The following is a 19,800-nucleotide window of genomic DNA, read 5'->3' as shown; positions in this document are numbered from 1 at the left end:
TGAAGAGCAGCTTTTCTCTTTTTAAAGACAAGTGTTTACACAGAAACATAAAGAAGCTGTAGCTGACTCCCAAATAACGGTGCTCACCAGCAACGCGCAGAGCTGCAAGGCCTCTCTGCGATATGCATGTTGTGCCCGCAGCCAGCTTGCAGCAGCTTCCAGCGCTCACTGTGGGCTGCGTGTGCTTCCCGAAGGATCGGCAACTAATCCGAAGGCACCGACACCCACCAAAACCCGGAGCCCCACTCCCCTGTAGCACCAGGCTCGCGCAACGCCGCGCTGCTCAGGTTGCTCACGATCGCCAGAGCGTGGCGAGAGGGACCCCGCGGGCGCCAGGGTGCCAGCAGACAGACCCGACGGCAGGGTGGAGGTGCGGAGCAGCCCGGAGGGAGGTGCCCTGACTGCCGCCCCGCAGGTCCCCCGGAGGTCCTACCTCCTGCTCCCCCTGGCTCGGGGCAAGGGGGCTGTGCCCAGCTGCTGCTGCAGCCCCTTGCAAAGCTCTTCCTCGCCCGGCTGCCCCTGCTCGTCCCTGGCCGTGCTGCTCCACCTCTCCGCAGGCAAGGGCTCACCGGTGTCCACCTGCAAGAGGGACGGATCAGGAGAGGGAGCGGAGAGCCGAGGCGCCTGCCCAAGCCCCGCGTCTCCCCTGTTCACACGCCACCACGACACGACTTGTGTTACTGCCGGGGCCTCCCCGGAGCACAAGAGAAAGCCAATACTGGCCCAGTGACCCCGGCTGAAGTCCGCCAGCCTGTCAATAGTATCATCCTCTACATCTTCGCAGCAGAAGCATAATGCAACTTATATTCAATCATTTTTCTTATGACAAAAGAAAGTTTTAAGTATGTTTGTCCTCATAATATAATAGCAAATTCTAATCAATTCCTATTCAGTTATAACAACTTCTTATTTTCATTAGTCTTGATAATTACTGTTGAATTTTCTGTGTGTAATCTATTATCTCTCCTTACCCCAACACTGTATTTCTATTACTTTAAAGTTGATTTCCATAGGGGAAAGATATGATGTTGAATATCTGCAGCCAAAATAACCCAAAAATGTATTGGTTTACAATTTCAAAAAATTAAATGTTCCAGTGAATGCTTTGATTAAACTTATATTCTAATAAAAACACCTGGTTTTATTATCCAAAAATACTTTTTGGAGCAGCTCTTATTGCTAATATTGCTTGTATTATCGTACATATGACCACAGCAAGTTCCCTGGGTACACACTGGCTTTGAGTAAAGCCAGTTTAAACACAATTTATAGCAAAGTGCTTCTAATGCTGTAAGATAAGAATATGATAAAAGGCCAGAAACGGGAAGATGAAAAAGTAAGAAAGGTGTAAGGAAAACCTGTCCCTCCCGCTGGCACAGGCTGCTGTCAGAAGAGCCAATTACACAGCATGGGGGTGCTGGGGTGCTGGTGGGGCGAGCGCGGAGGCAGCAACATTCAGCCGTCAGGTACGTGTTTGCTCAGGCAGCGGTGCAGCTCCCGCAGCCTCGCTGGGAGCCGGGAGCCCCCGAGGTCCGCGGGGAGAGCAGAGGGGGGCTGCCCGGGGGCAGGGCGGCACAGGGGGCAGAGGTGAGCGTGGCTCTGGTGCCCCATCCTGGGCACGAGAGGTTTCCTCCTCAAACACGTGCTCTCGCTGCTGGGAAAGAAGCAGGGACTAAAGCTGTGGCAGAGGAGAAGGGTGGTCTCACCAAGGGCTCTGCTCCCTTGGCCTGCTCCCGAGCCCAGCTCATCCCTCGTCTTGCTCCCAGTCCAACGGTGCCACCTAGTGCCACCGGGCCTGGCTCGGGACGCGAAGCATCGCGTTGCCCGCACCCTCCTGGCAGGCCTGCCCTCGGCGGAGCGGCCTCTTGCACACTGTCGCTCCGGGGAAAGCGGAGCGCAAGCAAGGGGGTAAATCTGAGCTTCAACAGCCGTGGAAATGGGGACTTCTTGCTCTTGAGTGGGTAGCTGTGGAGAGGTTCCTGCTCAGTACCAGGTGAGCATGGACTGACTTTAACTTGACTTTAGGTTGTCTGAGTTCATCCCATTTTCTCCAGAGGAGGAGAGAGGCATCATCCTCCACCACCGTGACTCAGCCACGTTTTCTCAGCCAGACACGCTCCTACAGACCCTCGTGCTCACGCAAGGGCCAGCCAGTGCTCACAGCCCTCCAGTACTGTTGCAGCTCAGGAGTGTCCAGAAACCAGACCAGACACGAAAGATAACTATGGACCTAAAAAACTAAAAATGCAATTTAGCTGTCAGACTTCCCTGAATCAGAGGTTTAACATCTTTAACAAGGGCTACAGGGCTGGAATTTGGGGGCCCATGCAGGCGTGCTGGGAAGAAAGGAAATGAGTTCACGATGCCACCGCCAGTGGAGATGAGCCCGTCTGATGGGCCCTGCCGTGGGAGGCTGCATGTGACAAATGGAGTCATCTGCTCAGATGACTGCAGCAGCAGAACTACAAGAATAATGACACAGTTGCTGCAGAACTGTAAACAGCATCAGTCCTGTCTGAATTAGCCAAGATCCCAATCATTAAGAAGCCTACATGGAGCACCAGGGTGTGCAGGAAAGAGTCCTGCAGATTTGGGGCTTCCGTGTGAGTGGGCCCCTGTGTGGAGACCCACTGGAGCTCAGTGTTTGCCTGTGCCTGTACAAGTGCGGGGCCAAATCCTGAAAACCAGGAGGCAGAGGGAAACCTCAGTCCCACCCCGGTGTGAGCTGTGGCCCAATGCTGCTTCTGTAAGAGCAAGATACAAGACAAGCTAAGATCAGGCAGTCTGGCTCTCCTGAAAGCTGCAATATGTGGCAAGGTTGTCTTAGGCATAAGGTACTGCTTTATACCCAGCTAAGCAGGTATTTTCTGCTGGTCTCATATTGTACTACAAGCTGGAGTTCAAAGGGCAAATTCAAAAGAACGGAAGAAAGGAGTCTGTTTGCCTTCCGAGCTTCTTTCACCTGTCCCCAAAAGGTACAGTAAAAGCATCACTGCTGCTAGGGCTCTGCCATCCAGCCCAAAGTATTAAGGACAATTTTACATGACATTTACTTAATGGGGATACAGTATTCAAAACTTTTTTTTCTGAATGTAATATGAATGCATCTACTAGGAACATTTTCATGTGAAAATAAACTAAGCCAAAATGTTCCTAATATTCCAAAGTGCTATTACACATATATCTAGGTAATTTCAACTAATTTAGGGTGAATTAATCTTGGCGTCACATTCTCTATATGGAGAGGGGATCGATTTTTACTGTCAGCATTTATTAAGGGAACTGGTCACTTAATGGTGCATTCATTAGAGAGCTCTCCTGGGTTTCTAAAAATTCAGCCCAGTCTCTGCTTTTCAGGGGTGTAAATGACCTAAAAAGGAATCATTTCATTTCATAGCTTTGAGATACAAGACGGCAAGTTCAGTCTTTGGATAAGAGAAGGGAACTGGATCTGAAAGATGGGGTGCTCATTTAGATCAATGTCCTGGCCAACCAGTGCAGGATTATCAGCTCAGAGATCAGCTCTTGGCTGCTGTCTTAACATAGATCTTGGATCTATTTTAACAGCGGGATTTGATCAGCACTTTGAGAGGCAGTTCATGACTAGCACACTGAACCCCAACAATGTTTTCTGGTGACAGGAGTCACATATGTTTTACAAGGGGCTGGCTAGTGACAGAAGCAAGCACTGTAAAGTAAATTTGAATATAAAATTCATTAGTTGGATATATTTTTATATTTCATGCTTTTCCCATTGTCATCTTGAAACACCGTTACTATTCAGGAATGGCAAATTCATCTTGCAGCGTATGCAGACTACAAGGACCTAGTGCTCACATAAAAATGGCACGCGGCAAGCATGAGGAGGCCATGTGAGCTGGCTAGATGTGTTTGTGCACTTCTGCACTCAGCTTAATAGTGACCTGACCACGGCAGAAAATGTAGCTCTGCCCCAGCTTCAGCCACCCCGTTCTAACTCTCCTGCTCCTTCCTTCACTCTAGATCTGCTGTCTCTGCATCACCTCCTCCTTAGGACAAGTGTCACCATACCTCAGTATCACAGCACAGCGAGAATAAATACCATGTTCCCAACATGCATTTGGGGATAGAGGCAGGGGGAATGGATCTCTCAGTCCCACATACTGAAAGACCAGGAAAAAGTGGAAGTCACAGGACAGTGTGCAGCCACACACCCCTAGCCAACAGCTCCAGACCCTGTTTAGGCACAGACTTCACCCAAATCCCTCCTGCTACACAATGTCAATCAAAATGTGCTACCTGGGCAGCCACTCTGCTACCCTCCTCCCAGAGTGATCATCAGGCTGCAGCTACGCTGGAGCAAAGTCGGTACCATAAGCAGGCCTGATTTCCGTGTGCAAGGAGAAATGTCACCCACTGACTCCCAATGCCATCAGCCCTGCCCTAGCACATGCAACACTGAAATCCCCCTTCCCTCCTGTCCCCTCTTTTTCTACCCAAACACAAATAGTGCATGAGTGGAGACTGCAGAACAGCTTCCCTGTGACAAGCACCCAATGATTCGGCACAGACAAGGCAAGGAAACATCTGAGCCTTGCTGCAAGGAAGTAAGGATGGGAAGGTCTTTGCACCCATTCCTAGAACAGGGGTAATTTTGGCCAACCTGCAATCTCGGTATCTCAGAGATTAAACACAACGTGGTTGTTTATTGTCCAAGATGCAGCAGTTTAATTTCATTCTTGAAGATATATATTGTCCCCACTGTCAAGTGCCACAAGGTGGCACTAGTCCCTCTCTCTGCAGCACCACCAGTGTCAAGCAGCTACACGTACTGACTGCAGGGTTTCAGGCAGCGCGAAGAGGATGCTCAGCCTGTCCTTGACCCTGCCATCCATGGGACATCCATGCAAACATCAGCAGCAAAGCAACCCTTGGAGCTTAAAGTGCACTGCTTTCCTCTTTTTTCTTTCAAGAGACAAACATTGTAAATGCCGCTGCCAGCTTGCATCAGGCCAGTATCTGGGATTACCTTCCCCAGACCCTTCTACAATCAGCCATGAGGCTGAGGCTGTCCAGCTGAGAAGCATTTATAACCTTTGTGAGGATGGTGCCCCTCTGTGTGTCCAGGCATGCACAACACAGCACTCTAAGCCCAGCTGTAAAGTGTAGCTTTGGGACTCTTGTTAAACTTGCCGTGAAAGGGAAGATACAAGTGCAGAGCTAACTCAATGCTCCAGCCCTCTGTGCACCTTGTAAAGAAAAAAATACTTAGGCAAAACTTTTTTCCAGATATCTACAAATTCCTTGTAGGGGTGCAGCTGTTTTAAATATATTGGTTCCTGACAAATCCAAGGCTTATCTTTCTCTACTATTTGACTATTCCTTTTTTTTTTTTTTTTTTTTTGATATTCATAATTTTGTTGGTTTTTGATGTGTTTGCCCATATATCACCAAACATGATCTCACATAGCTCATAGGTGGGAGTGTTTCCCACCAATGCACGCTAGATTCAGTTGCATTTTCCTCCACTTCACATACCATAGAGGTAAGGCTATTTCACTCACCGATTTGTCCATATTAGCTTTGCAGATCAACAGAATACAGGATTGCCAAAATCCGGACTCTGCCAAACCCCTGCTCTCTACCACCTGCCAGCACAAAAAGTTAAGCAGGCAAATTGCATCACCTCCTTGTTGCTGGGGTCATGGACACAGAGAAGAATGGCAGCATGCCCATCAGACTCACACCACCTCATTCATTACCCTGAGCTAAACCGAGGTGAGTATCCCCTGCAGTCCTGTCCTTGTTATGGTGACACAGTTAAAACAGACCCGTAACTCCCTCTGCATCTTGCCCTTCTCTGATATCTGAACAGATCCATAAGCAGAAGGTTTAGGTGGGCTCCATCTAGCAATCAGAAAAGGGTGCTCAGCACCTAGAAGGTGGGGAGGTGTGGCAGAGATCAGCAGTTCCTGGGCGGAAAGGCTTGCAGCCACAGCTCGTAAAGCTCAGAAGGGCTGAGCCTCTCTCTTCCCTCCTCTCTGGGATGTTTAAGCTGCTGCATTTCCATAAGTGAAATTACTTGTTTGCTACCCCAGAGTAAAATAGTCTTTGCATGTCTGAGTAGGATGCATTCACCTGCACAGCACGGGGCTGGCTCCGTTTGGATGTTCTGCCTCCCTGGAATACTTGACGGCTGCACAGAAGTGACAGCCACAGGCAGAAGGGACAGGCACAGCTCCTGTTCTGGAGGCAGGCAGGGAGCCTCCCCGGGGCCGGGGCCAGGCAGTGGGAGGACAAGGCACAGGGGGGAGGCACACAGCAGGCTTTCATTGCCAGTCACTCTCTTCAGTGTCTTTGGCGAAGACAGGAACCTCTCCTGCGTGCTCTTTCAGCCTCCCCCCTGCCCCTTTCCCATCAGGGTCCTGTTTGGCTGCCCCTTTGTTACAGTTCCATTTCCACTGGATGATGACAGATTTTTTTCTGCTTTTCTTTTTCAAAAGAGAAGCCACGAATTTGGCCCCCTCTCCTCCTAATAACACAGACACCTGACATGGAGCTATGGAAGAGCAAAGCATCAAGCCTGAAGAATCATACCAGTATCCCACACTCACAGATGTGCCTTCCCGGAGACAGCCAGCCCCTCTTCACCACAGGCAGCAGGACCTGCCACTGTGGGGGTGGCTGCTCTGCAGAAATGCTCTGCAAGGTGGGAGAGCAGATAAAGGCCACGCGGTTAGGTCTTCTCCAGAGCCACCACTGAGTACATCGCAGTTACAGGCGCTACTGGCTTTACCTGTACGCTCACTGAGACTGAGGGAAGAAGCAGAGTCTCCAGCCCTTACTGAAAAGCTGTCTCAGTTCAGTTTCCCAGTGCAGCTCTTAGGCACCCATGACGATTACTTGTTTAATTCGTGAAGTGCTTTGAAAGTGTCAAGTCTTCTGGAGGAAGGGGAAGTGGAAGAAACACGTATGAGTTTTAAATAAAGGGAAGGTACGAAACTAACTTACATATTGGCCGAACCCCCTTTCAAAATCAGATGGGCAGAAGAAGGTGGGCAGTAGTCAGAAAAGAAAAACTAAGACACAAGAAACATTCCTTCAGGAGCCAAACCATCCAAGCAAAGATGGTGAACATAATGCCAGCTATTCTATACTCACTCCAAGCTCTTCTAGAGCAGCCACCAGGGCTGGCTTGCCAGTGGTGGCAACCTGCCCCCTTTAGGGCTCCCTTGCTAATGCTGCTGCTTGTGAGAGCTCAATGTGAAGAATGCACTGCTCCTGGACCTAAAACACATGGCTCTTCAAAGCTCTGGGACATCAAAACCCTCTGCCACTATCTCAAGGAAGAAAGGAGTCAACAATATAAATAACATTTAGAGAGAGGGAGAGGTGACATTACTGAAATACTTAGCCATGTCGTGTGGAAGGGGCTGAATGAAGCCGTCAGCTTGATGGTATATGCTGTCAATGGCACAGCCACTTCCACGTCACACGAACTTGACTGCTGCAGTTGTGCCCAGGTCCAACTCTCCACAGGACCTGTGCCCAGGTCTGTGGTGAGTCACAGCTTCCTTGGAAGAGTGGGTTGATTAGATTAAGTGACCAGCAATGTGGAAGACCTGTAGGCTCCTCCTAAGCAGCATCCATGCCTTCCTTGAGGCTCTGGTCTGGGTGAATGGGCACCATAAACAATTAGTAAGAACAAACACCGAAGCCAGGGAAACTCTGCAGAGTGAAGAAAATGAACAATGCTGCAGTTCAACTAGGAAACTGGGGGAAAAGACTGGGGGAATAGGGGCTCAGTTTCTAAAACCTCCCTTCTACACGTGCATTTACCAGCTTTTGGTGGCATCACAGCACCATCTGTTGGAAATAAATTAAAACTGGCTAACCTACTCTTTGCATTCTCACTGTGACACAGACTGTGTCATGCTTACCCACATGAGCAGCCAGTTTTGGAACAGAAGCCTCAATGTCTCAATTCATCCCAATGTTTAGCAATTAAATGGTAAACTAATTTGTAAGCCACTGGCATGAACAAAGTAAAATGGGAAAATTGCATCTCCTCGGACAGGCAATCTTCTTGAAACCTCACCTAATTTGACATCAGGCTACATCTAGGTGGTCCTTTCCGCTGCTAAAGCCTGGTGACTGCACAGACATGAAGAGTGGTTGCAATAAACCTGGTCAGGAGCAAACTGTGAAAAGGAGTTGCAAATGGTCCAAAGAGGTCATTATGCTCTGGACACATGCTACAAGCTGCACAGGGATCATGGCTTATTGGGAACTGCAGAGCAGACAATGAAACATTTGCTCTGAGGTGCCATGGCCCAAATTTAGCCCTTTGTCCTTTCCATTGGTCACTGTGGTGGACTTTACGCCTGGAAAGGTTGACATAGGTTAAAATATGTCAAGTATATATGCACTATGGCTGCTCTCAAGGGAGGGAGATCTCTGACTAGTCTGCAATACAGTAAGATAGGTCAAGTGGTACAAACTTCCTTCCTCCCTTTCCCTTTCTTGCCAGCATCCATGGTGTAGCTAAACCAGTAAGACCGGGTTAATGTCAGAGCAAGAGCTTTACCCATAGAGGAAGATGAATATGTTCTAGTGGTGAAAACCTCATGGGATGCCTAGAAAAGTACCCACATGCAGATTTGGACTGATAATCTACTACCTACTGAGACAATTTTGAACTTCTTTTTCACTGAGAAAAATTTTTCTCAATCCTACATGTTAATTCTGTGATTTCAGGGCTGTGGATTCCACCCTGAAGGACGAGCTCCCACAGACAAAACATATGCTACACTGGGCGTTTCTGTGTAAACGTGTCCTGTCTGTGTCGTACCCTTTTGTACACATAGCTTTATTAAGCAAGCACAAGGTAGTATTTCTCCTGTCTTCTACCACTTCAGCGGCAGAACTGGCCATGCCATGTGTCCTACAGCTCAGTGAGGGCATTTCTGTTAAAAATACAACAAAACAAATGGCTTTCCAAAGATTGCATCTTATTAACTAGGATGCTTTATGGCCTCATTCCTCTCTAGTGATTGCAGAGGAATTAACATATGGTTGCCTGTGGTCATCCAACACAGTGGCTGCAGCAGGAGGATTGCCGCTTGGCTTGCTGCAAGTCAGCAGCACCTCGAGGAGAGCAGAACGACAGAGCAGTCCGCAGTGAACTCACTGTCCCTTCTTCTGCTTCATTCCCGTCACTTGCAGTGACACAGGCTCCATTGCTCCAAACACATTCTCCTTCTGCATTCATTTACTGCCTTGCTTCTCAGTATTACTATTTTATGTAATTGGCCATGTTAAAAGAGCCCTTACATAACCACAGCCACCTCAGGCACGTGTCTTCAAACACATGCATGCCTCCTCTCCCTGTCAATTGCAGTATTTTGCACATGGATGGATTCAACCCTTCTCCAGGAAATACTAAAAATAAAGAAAACACACTTTCAAGTATCAGAGGCTCACTGAGTTCAGCACAAAACTCATCTGCTATTTTCTCACTGATTGCTCTGGATTCTCAGTTTTCTCACAATCAGTATCTTGCAAAAAAAAAGACATGGAAACAACATATGCCATAGGAAAAAAATAATAACTTGTTTTACTCATAGTCACCTTCTCTGCATTTAAGAACTAGAACAGTTGCAGGATATACATTTCTAGTAGAGTTTTTTTAAGGAAGAAGTATGCTTTTAATCTTTGCAAACACACTGATCTGTGTATAAGCCATCTATACAGACCAGGGACCCATACAGAGCTTGAAACACTTTGGACAAAATAATTTTAATCACCTAAGTGATTTCATTGATTTTTCTGGGTTACTCACATACCTAAACCAATCTGAACATTTGTATAGCTGCTGCCCAAAATTCTGCTGGCTAAAAGCATTGGCACAGTGACTTCCTGTGAGATCAGATGTATTGCTGGCACAGAGAACCATACGTGACTTGTTCACCACTCTGCTTGCACGGATCTTTTGCGAAGGGCAGAGTATCACTCGCACACAAAACGAGCTCGATCTGCTTTTGCAATGGCAAAGCTAAGGAGTGCTTTCTTACTGACTTCAGGGAAAGCAGTATCAGGGCCTGGACAAGGAAAGTCATGATTTGTTTGCAAAGCTACGAGACACTTATTCCACCTAATCCGTCATCGCAACCTAACAACTTCACTCTGACAGCAGCACTTTTTAGTCTCTTTCTCTTCACTTCCTCACTCTCCTGCCACCTCCCGTGTGTGTGAGGTGTACGCATTACCCTTCCACCGCTACGGCTGAGCCAGTATCTCAGAGTGTATCTATTCACCTAAGAAGAGCTGGGATCCAAACACATGTGTTAAGCTGATTTTAGCTAAGAACCCTTCATACATGTTCCTGAATGCTGAGGGCAACCAGTTGTTTCTTCCTTTTTATAGTTAGTGTTTTATTTTATGAGGCTCATTACAACAGCCATTTAATACCATGTAGACTGCTAAAGTGTTGTCTGGCCTGAAAATCCTCTTAATTTATGAGATGATGTCAAAGCCTCAGAGTTGTGAGTCTCTGCTGACATCAGTCCAGCCAATGATGATCTTTTTGGAAGGAAATTATTTTACTTCTCTCTTGGGCTGTTATCACAGATTGTGTTAGGGTTATTGATGGTGACCATGGAATCGTCAGACAAAGAGGGCGATCAGATACTAATCATTTAACTACAGCAATGACTTTTCCAGCTCAGCAACTGAGCTGGTGCTGAAGTTTACTTGTGTATTGGCACACTTGAAATAAATGTGCATTCCTAGGGGCTGATTCCACTGCTCCACAGAGCGCAGAGATGAGGGAGAAGAGATAGCGGCTTCCTCCCGCATTGATCTGGACACAGCTGGGGGTTTGGCCAGGCCTGGTGCAGCATCAGTCTCCTGAGCTGTGACCGCAGCTCAGCCCAAAGCAAGGCTGCGAGGCTCAGCCATCACTCTGCTCAGTTACCCTGCTCTTACCCAAGCAGAAGTAACAAGGAAATGAGGGAATCTGGAGACCAGGGTGCACTGTTCCCCTGAGCCTTGCCCGCGCAGAGCACCCTGCCCAGCTCAGGCACACAGGCCAGCAGGGCACTGCTTTGAGTGGAGCTGTTTAGTTTTGAAGTTTTTTTTCTTTTCAAATTAAAATAACTTGACTTGAATAGAACTCGAAATACTTAATTTAGATTGTCCACAGTAGGAAAGTCACCATATTTGGGCAACACTGTTGTGTTTCCAGAGAAAAATCCAGCCAGCTATGTAAATTAACAACCCTGTCTCACACACGTGTGTACGTGGGTGAGCACCTGCAGCTCATTGCTGGTTGCTGATGAGCACAGACATGGTAGCAATTCCCCGCAACGTGACAAACGGCAGAGCACAGCAGTGACTAAGTCCAGCTCTGTTTCTGAGAGAAACCGTAATACTCAGTATTTTGACAGAAAGTTTTCAGCCAGCTCTAATGAAAATGCAGAATTCCCCACAAGCTGCGTTTGGTTGTCATCTCCCCACTCCTCCTCCCCTGCTTTTTTTTTCTCCAGAGAGCTCACTGTCTTACAAGCATTAATTAATTAAGCTTCTCACACACTTAAAATGCTTGCTGAGAGGTAAGTAAGAGATTTATGGATCACTTCACTCCCTGCTGAAGCGCAGTCAGCCGTTCCTGCAGAGGCGCGCGCCAGCTGCTTGGCTGCCCGCAGAGCTGCGCAACGCTCCTGGCAGGAGGCGTCCAGGTCCGCCGGGGCAGCTCCGGCCCCTGCTCCCCGCTGCACAAGCCTGAACCGCTGCCCCAAAGCCAGCGGAGCTACCCCGGCAGAACCGACGGGAAAGCGCGGGCCTGTGCCCAGCTGGACGTGCTGGGGAAGCTGGAGACAGGCGATGCCACTCCTGGGGTTTGAGTACGTCCAGTACCTTCCCCCTGTTGAGAAAAGTGTACTTTTTTTTCTAAATCAGCTGAGATCATTTTTCACCTGGATGACGTCTCTGCAGCATGTTGGATGTGAGATGGGAAATTTGCTGTATTAGAAGCTCATTGCACAGGCAGTTTGGCTGATAAGATAATTCTGACAAAGTTATTTTACTTAGAAAGTTATTGGAGTAAGAGAACAGCAATCTGAGGGACCAGAAGGCTTTAACAGGCTAAGCACTAATCTAAGCACTTTTTTTACTGTTAGTTCTGAGAGGAGATACTTTATATAATTTTCTTTTACATTTTCCAAGCACCTATTTTTTTTCATACTAGGCTTCAGTTAAAGCAAAAAGCAAACAAAAAAAAGTAGGGCAGGGATGGGCAGTTCAACACAATACTCAGAAAGTTAAACTCAACACAAGCAAAACTTTCTCCTTTCCTGAAAGTCTCCTGAATTTCCACAGCTCCTCCACATCTCTGCTCCCAAATGCACAAGACTGCATGAGACCACGTATGCTGAAATGCAGCAGTAAGAGGGACTGTACAAGCACCACAAGTAAGTGCGAAACACTAGCACAGCAAAAGCCTTTTCGTATTTACAGAAAAATCCACGAATCTGCTCATTTAAGAGAAAGAAGGGTTTCTTTGTTTTCAGGCAGCATATTACATGAGTTGATCTTTCACTTCCTCCTGAGGCAAAATTACCTTGCTTACCAAACAAGGGCCACAAGCTCTGATCCCAAATCTGTATCCATTTCAAAGCTGACCTGACCGCACAGAAAAGCTTCATCAACATAGCACGGCCAACGTGTAGCCACCTTGCTCTCAGACCTGCTGGGACATCGGTATATACAGTAGCACAGTATTACACTGAAGTCTTTTTCATACATGTGAGGACTCACTGCAGAGGGGAGTTAATTTCACAGATTTATTCCTTTCTGGTCTTACAACAAAATAAGTTTCTAACCAACAGGATAATTATTCTTAAAATGTAATCTTGCTACTGTGGGAGAATCTCTGCTTAGGTTTATAAAGACCAGATTAGGCCTCACAAATAGTTCTGGCGGGGAGCAGCATTAATCTCATTTCACAGAGGAGAGGCAGGGAACAGAGGTACAAAGTGTCTTACACGGAGTTTGCCAAGCAGCGAGAAATTACAAAGATTTTTAAACATCTCAGGGCTTCTCACTTGCCTCTGAAGTGCCCATCCACATTCTCAGATGTCAAAACCAGGACTCAGCTTCCGGTGGCTGTGATCTGACACAGTGTTTGCCATACATGTTCTGTTGCGCTCTGCAACACGTCTCTGTGCAAACGTGCGGAAAGGCAGTTACGCCAAGCGTTAATATAACTATGCTCTTAACGTCTGGCTCACACTGGGCTGTTAGTTACAGAAACCAGGTGTAATCCTCAGAACCATCAAACAGTGCTGTGAGACGGTCACACCAGAAGAGTCTGTTGATGTCAGTGCAAATGCTCCCCGAATCCTCTTCCTACTGACTGCAATATTACTGGGTGGTATTTAAACAAATAACTTTTTAACTAAGCTGTATGACTTGGGGGAGGCCAAATGTGTCAACTTTGGCCAAAATTTGAGCAATTAGTTGAAAAAAAAATAGTTTAAGATTTTGCATTCTTAGTTCCAGAAGGAAAAAATTGGCCTCGAAATTCAATAGCCCACTTGTGAATTGAAGAAAAAATCATTTCTTTAAGCATTTAAAAGCCTAAAAAGGAACTGAGCTTTTGTTTTAGACTGAAATATTTTATTCACACCAAAATTTTTTTCTGTGTTTCAGTATGAAAAAGGCTTTTCCAGTTGAACGAAAACTAACCTTTTAGCAACCAAACAAGGAACCTTTCAGCTCAGCCACTGGCTTCCGCCTTTGCCCCACCAGTCCTACTTGCTAATTCAACTCTGCTCTTAAATTTTGCTATGGGATTTTTTAATTTGTATTTGGGTGTTTTATTTTAATATCTGTATTCCCCTCCTTCCTTTCATTTTGTAATCAACACCATTAGATCAAAGCATTCTTACGCTTTGTGGAACTGCGCTTTTGTGAAGCCAAAAGCTGGCTATTTTAGAAGTCTTTCTCAGCAATCTTTGTTAGCTTCCCAAATTCTGGTAAAGCAAAGCTAGGGCAAGTCAATAGCAGTTTGTTACAGCACAAAGCATCCATCTCTGAGGATAAACAAGTTATTGACATGGTCTTTCTCTCTTACAGAATCACGCTCTCCAGCCAATTATAACACTATAAATAGTAAAACAAAGCAACACTTCATCCTGCTGGCTGAAGACCTTTATCTTCTGATGTTACACTGACAAACAACAGGCAAATGAAAATACACTCCCCCAAACATTAACAAAATAATGGTGAAACCCAGATTTCTTTCCTTCTTCTTTTTGCACACAGGTGTACAAATCCACTGGCACTGTTGTTTCAAATCCAGTTCTGTAGACATCCAGTCTCTTGCTCAATTTTACACATGAACATTTTCCCATTTAAATCGCCCAGACCAGCAAAGTACAAAAAAATCATGCCTGTACATAGCTGTGTGCAGCATCTGGACCTGTCTTAGTAATACAAGTTCATCTGAAGGCCTCTTGCTGAAAATATGGCTCTTCAGTTTATTAGGACATAAGCACAGAGTTGGGAACTGCTTAAAGTGACATGACAGCTAAGAGTTTAATTAAAGTTAAAGGAGAGTAAACTAAATGCAATGCCACTTTTATATACACAATAACAAAACCAAGATATCTTAAAAGTACCTTCAAGACTTAAAGATCTAACCAGTCTGTGTTCATAAGAAGACAAGTCTGCAGACCCTTCAGCTCCCCACTGCCGCTGAGCTCCTGGGCCTGCCCTCCACCTGGAAGCAGTCAGAGTTTGGGGCATATGCGGGGATAACGGTCAGCCAGCTCAGTTCCGTGGATACCACGGAGACAGACTGCATGCACACATCCTATGGGAACAGTCAAGCTTTCTGCATGTGCTACGCCTGTATTTGGACATCATTCTTTAAGATCAAGATGTTCATGAAACTCAACCAGTAATATTTCTAAAACTAAGTTTATAATTTTCTTCCTGTTCAGTTCCTTCATCTCACATCCTAAAGATGGAAAGGGCCTTTTCTCCCTCCCTACTGTGATATAAAACCCAGAGGAGACTAGAAAGCAGAAGGAGCCTGGAGGAATGTGTTCCTCTGAGGCCAAGACTCTTAGAAACATCAGATGTTGTCCAAAGCCCCTTTGAATATTAGCCAGATTTACAGACTTAAAGCAAGCTGTCTGCACGCAAAGTCTTGGGCTGTTCCACTAAATGTTCCACTGAAATAATGCAGCAGCAGCTCAGCTCACAGCAGGGCTGACCCCATACAGCAAAACTCCCCACACAAGAACTCGCAGCATTTCCTACACACACTAAACCTGTGCCCTCCCCCGAGGAGAGTTCCCAGTCCCCAGTGGGTGTGAATTGTGCTGGGAAGAAGAGAGTCAGAGGAGAGCTGGGTCTCATGAGCAGGGGCAGCTCTTACAGCTAGCCAAGGAGGCTCTAGTTGCTGGAGTCAGAAGAAGGAACCAGGACATTTCCCATTCCATGAGTTAAGTCCTGGGCAGATAAGTAAGGAGGTAAGGCCTCAGGGTCTTCAATTTTACTGACTATCTCTGTCATGTCTTGACTGCAGCAACCAACAACTTGCTCTGCAATAACTCCAGGGGAGGCAAAGCATGGACTTTGAAGTCCTGGCCAGGAAGCTGTAGGGAGCACTCCTGGGCTGCTGTAAAGAGATCCCCTCAAATTAACCTCTACCATGTTTCATTGACTCTGAGAGTGACAGCCAAAGCATTCTGCACTGAAATAAAGGCGTGGAAGAACCCCAGATGGTCAAGAGCTTTGAGTTAGATAAGTCTAAACCTCTCCCTATGACATGTTCCTTGAAGAAGGTCAAAAAAACTCTGAACTCAAAACAGATGAGCTTTATTTGAACAAACCAATAAACTTAACTTTCTAAACAAACTCAGACTATCTGTGACTAAAATATACAGCTCTCTGCTCAAGGCTTGGCCACAAGTCAGTGGCTTCAGATTCACAGCCACCTGTGTCTGTCCACCTGGCTCCCTGGGGAGTTCCCTGAGCCTGATGGGTTTTCTCTACTCCTCTCAGCTATTTGGTGGTCCCTGTGCCTGAGCCATCCCTCCCTTGGGGCTGTGCTCCCTGGCTTTGCTTCCCTGTCCAGCTCTCAAATCTTCTGCTGTGGATGCTCAGCAGCACCCCAGAGAAAGGCCAATCTCCTTCTACTTCCACAAGGTAACCCCTGATCCAGCCACTACCTTAAGGAACACAAACATAACTGGGTAAAAAGCAGGAAAAAATGATACTGTTTGTTAAAATGAGGATAAAAGATCCCTCTCTGAATCACATCATTACTTCTTTTCACTAAATTACAACTCAGTCACACTCACGACATGAGATGGAGGTGACTTTTAATGATGGGGTGAATGCACTGTTGCAGGTTCTTGGCCAAGCCAACATCCACCCAGCAGACAACACCTGGGTCCACGCCGCAGAGCTCAGCTCACATGGCTCCCCGCTGCCTCCCCAGCCTGAGTCAACATGCCCAAGAGCATCTGCAAAGCGACCATCCTGCATCCCGCAGAGGTGCTGCCATAACGCAAGCACTTCTCTCTCCTGCTCCAACTATCAGTCAAAAATGTTTTGTTTCAGGCAAGTCCCAACGAGTGCGTGCAATAAATCAGCCCCAAGAGACTAGCAAACATTTATCACCGTAACACCGAAATATGAGAGCCAGGAGGGAGTCCTGTTAACTCTAGGAGAGTTTTTTTGAGGGGAGGTACAAGAGTAAGATCTGCCCCTTTCACAGGGATGGCCCTGCCGTCAGAAATATTGCTGAGTCCAGATCAGCTTCAGGTGATGAAAACACAGCACAAGGAATTTCTTTTTGACCTTCATTTCTCCCTTTTGCTGTGATACATCATTGCATTTGCCCAGCTTGAGCAGTCTCTGTTTGCTGGATTCATTTGAGAGACATAATGTTTTTGCCCAAACTCCATTTCCTTCCTTCCAAAGCAGCAAGAGCTGCTTATGACTCAGCCTTCAATAAAATACACAGCAAGGACCATTAAAATGAATGTGCAGTACAGGAATAAAATCCATAGGATACATTTTTTACACTAGAATCTTCACAGCCCTTTATTTACTCCCCAAAACAACACTAACACCTGTTAATGTTTCGGTACAAAGTAAGTCTACCAGCAAAGGAACCATTTTAAAGAAAATCTTTCTCCAATGTTGAGAGAATCCATAAATAAAGTGATAGATGGGAACTGAACATGCTGTCTGCTGGTGCCTGAAGGGCCCGGCCCTCCCCAACCTACACTACTTACAGAGACAACACTCCAAAAACATCCTCCGCCCAAATAACGACACCACCCAGCTCCAAGGAAATTACTTATTAAGAAGTGTGGGTGGATTGAGAGAAGGAAGCCAGAGGGATTTCTCTGGTTTTGCATTCACAAATTCGAAAAGAGAGTACTTCAGGCAAAGGCGTGTATTCTCAATGAAGCTGGAAAGGCTGGATTTCTATATCGTTGATGTTTGTGCTAGCTGGCTCCAGGCTCTACTTGGCTGAGAGCCAGAAGTTTCTAAGTCCTCTTGATACTGAAAAGTGTTTTACTCTTTTACAGCAGTGCACAAGTAGTGGGTAATGAAGTAACACAGCAACAACCATATAGGGTAGGTAAAAAGCATTAACCTTGCTGTACACTGGGGGAACTGAGACTCAGCATCCTACATTAATACATCACACCGAAGCATCTCATGAAATTCATTTGAAATGTGATTCTAAACTCTTCAAAATGACCCTTTTCACTGAATTCCATGGGGTTTCACCCAGACACTGATCTCTGTGATTTTTTTAAACCTGTTACTTTCTTTCATAAGAGAGACATCCAAGCCCACAGTGTTCTCTGACAAAAAATTAAAGCTTGCAGGCACCCAAGCACAGGAATGAAGGGAAACAATGTACCATATGTCACAAAAAAAAAAAAAAAAAAAAAAAGGTGAAAATATGGCTATTTTTGCCTACATTCAGTGCTAGGAATTGACTGCACGTATGGTCAAAACATACTTCTGAAGTACATAAAATGTATTTTTTACAGGTATGAACTAAGAGGTGCATCAAAGACATCCAGAGAAAAAAAATCTCTCCTCTTTAAAGTTTCAGTACTGTATACAGCATGAGCATGAGGGATACATCAGATGTGCTTTCAGGCAGAAAATACCCTTGTGTAACACCAAACGAATTGAGGATAGTTGTCATGAAACAGCCTTCTATGGCACTAGCTTTTCTTCCCTATCAGTAATCCTGCAGAATGCCAGGAATACATCTCAATTATATATAAGAAAAAACACATATTTTAGAAGGAACTATACAGACTGATGCTCCACTGGAGTAAAGATGCAGTTTGGCAGCTCAGGACTTGTTGTCCAGTTCAGTTCATTTCTGTCTCCAAGAAACAGGAAAAAAAAACCAAACAAACAAGCTAAACGGTTATTTCAGGCAGTACCTTCACCTGCTCTCAGATCTGGGAAGGAACAGTGGGGGAGGCCCAGTGCTTGAAAGGAGGAGACTAAAACACCATGTTGCAGGCGGCAGGCTCTGGGTCAGTTCACGCGACCAGAAGCATTAGTATTCCTGCGGATGAATGAGGTCCTCCTCACCACCTGTGCCGGCCGCGCACGAACAGAATGATCAGGGTTGTGTTCCCATTCCCGGTGCACTCGGTGCGTGCGCTAAGGCTCAGCCCTAGGAAAACCACGGGGTGTTACTGCAGCTCACAGCCTGCCCGTAGCATGAGTGCAGCTAAACCTGGCTCATCATCCGCAGCAGCACTCCAACAAGGTCTAAACTAGCTCAGGGATGGCTGCTGCACTCCGGTTTCCGCGGCTGTGTACCCTTTCTTGAGTGCCACAACAATCCCAGCTAAAAATCACCACCTTCTGCGTACAGCCGGGGAAGTTCAGCCTCATATTCTAGCCATGAATTCAGACTCTCTCTCACTTATATCATTTGAGGTTCTTGCCCAAAGGCTGTCAGAGAATTAACTACTGCTGACAACAGATGTGAGAGTAGGGCTAGGACAGTACTAAGAGAGATTTTCAGAGCAATTCCTCTCCTTTTCTATAAGGGCTATAGGGTTGGTGGTCAGCAGAGGTCCTTTGATTTCAGTGGAGCTCTGCTGGTCAATGCCAAGATCTGGCCCTTTTTAAAGGATGTTTTGTATATACAGTCTGACAAAATGAAAATCCACGAGAGACAAAATAGCTGCTGTCTTTGTTACTGCCTTTCCCTTGGATGTTCATCATGGCTTATTTTTAAATTACTGGTTGCTCTCTTTAACTAGAATTTTACCTCCACATTTCCACTATGATGAGAGATCTTGGTTTCCTTTGTAACACAATAAAGACTTCATGAAATCTGTATGTTTTATAAACGAGGAACCTCACTGGATTCCTGATCTAGCTCTGTTTACAGAATTACCACTCTGTTTACAGTTAGATAAAACAGGAACATCTCAGTAGTGTAATTTCTGAAAGCAAAGCTGGATCTTTAATTTGTTAAAGACAGGCTGTGACTTTGTTACCAAGGATGAGCTGCTCTGGTGAGCTGCTCTGCGGCCAGTAGGTGACAGTCTTATCAACAGAAAAAGCCTGAGCAGCTCACAGAGAGAAGGATTTTTTTTGCTCAGTATTTTGGAGGTAAATGTTGATTATTTGTTTTTATACATATAGACAATTCACAGGAAGGGGCAGTATTTTTCATCAAACATGTCTATAGAGAGGAAAGCCAGGGAACTTCCTGAGTCTGGTTTCCTGACCGTCCTAAAGGAG

Source organism: Rhea pennata, chromosome 15, assembly GCF_028389875.1.
Source record: "Rhea pennata isolate bPtePen1 chromosome 15, bPtePen1.pri, whole genome shotgun sequence".
Taxonomy (NCBI): Eukaryota; Metazoa; Chordata; class Aves; order Rheiformes; family Rheidae; genus Rhea; species Rhea pennata.
Note: the sequence above shows the minus strand (reverse complement) of the source record.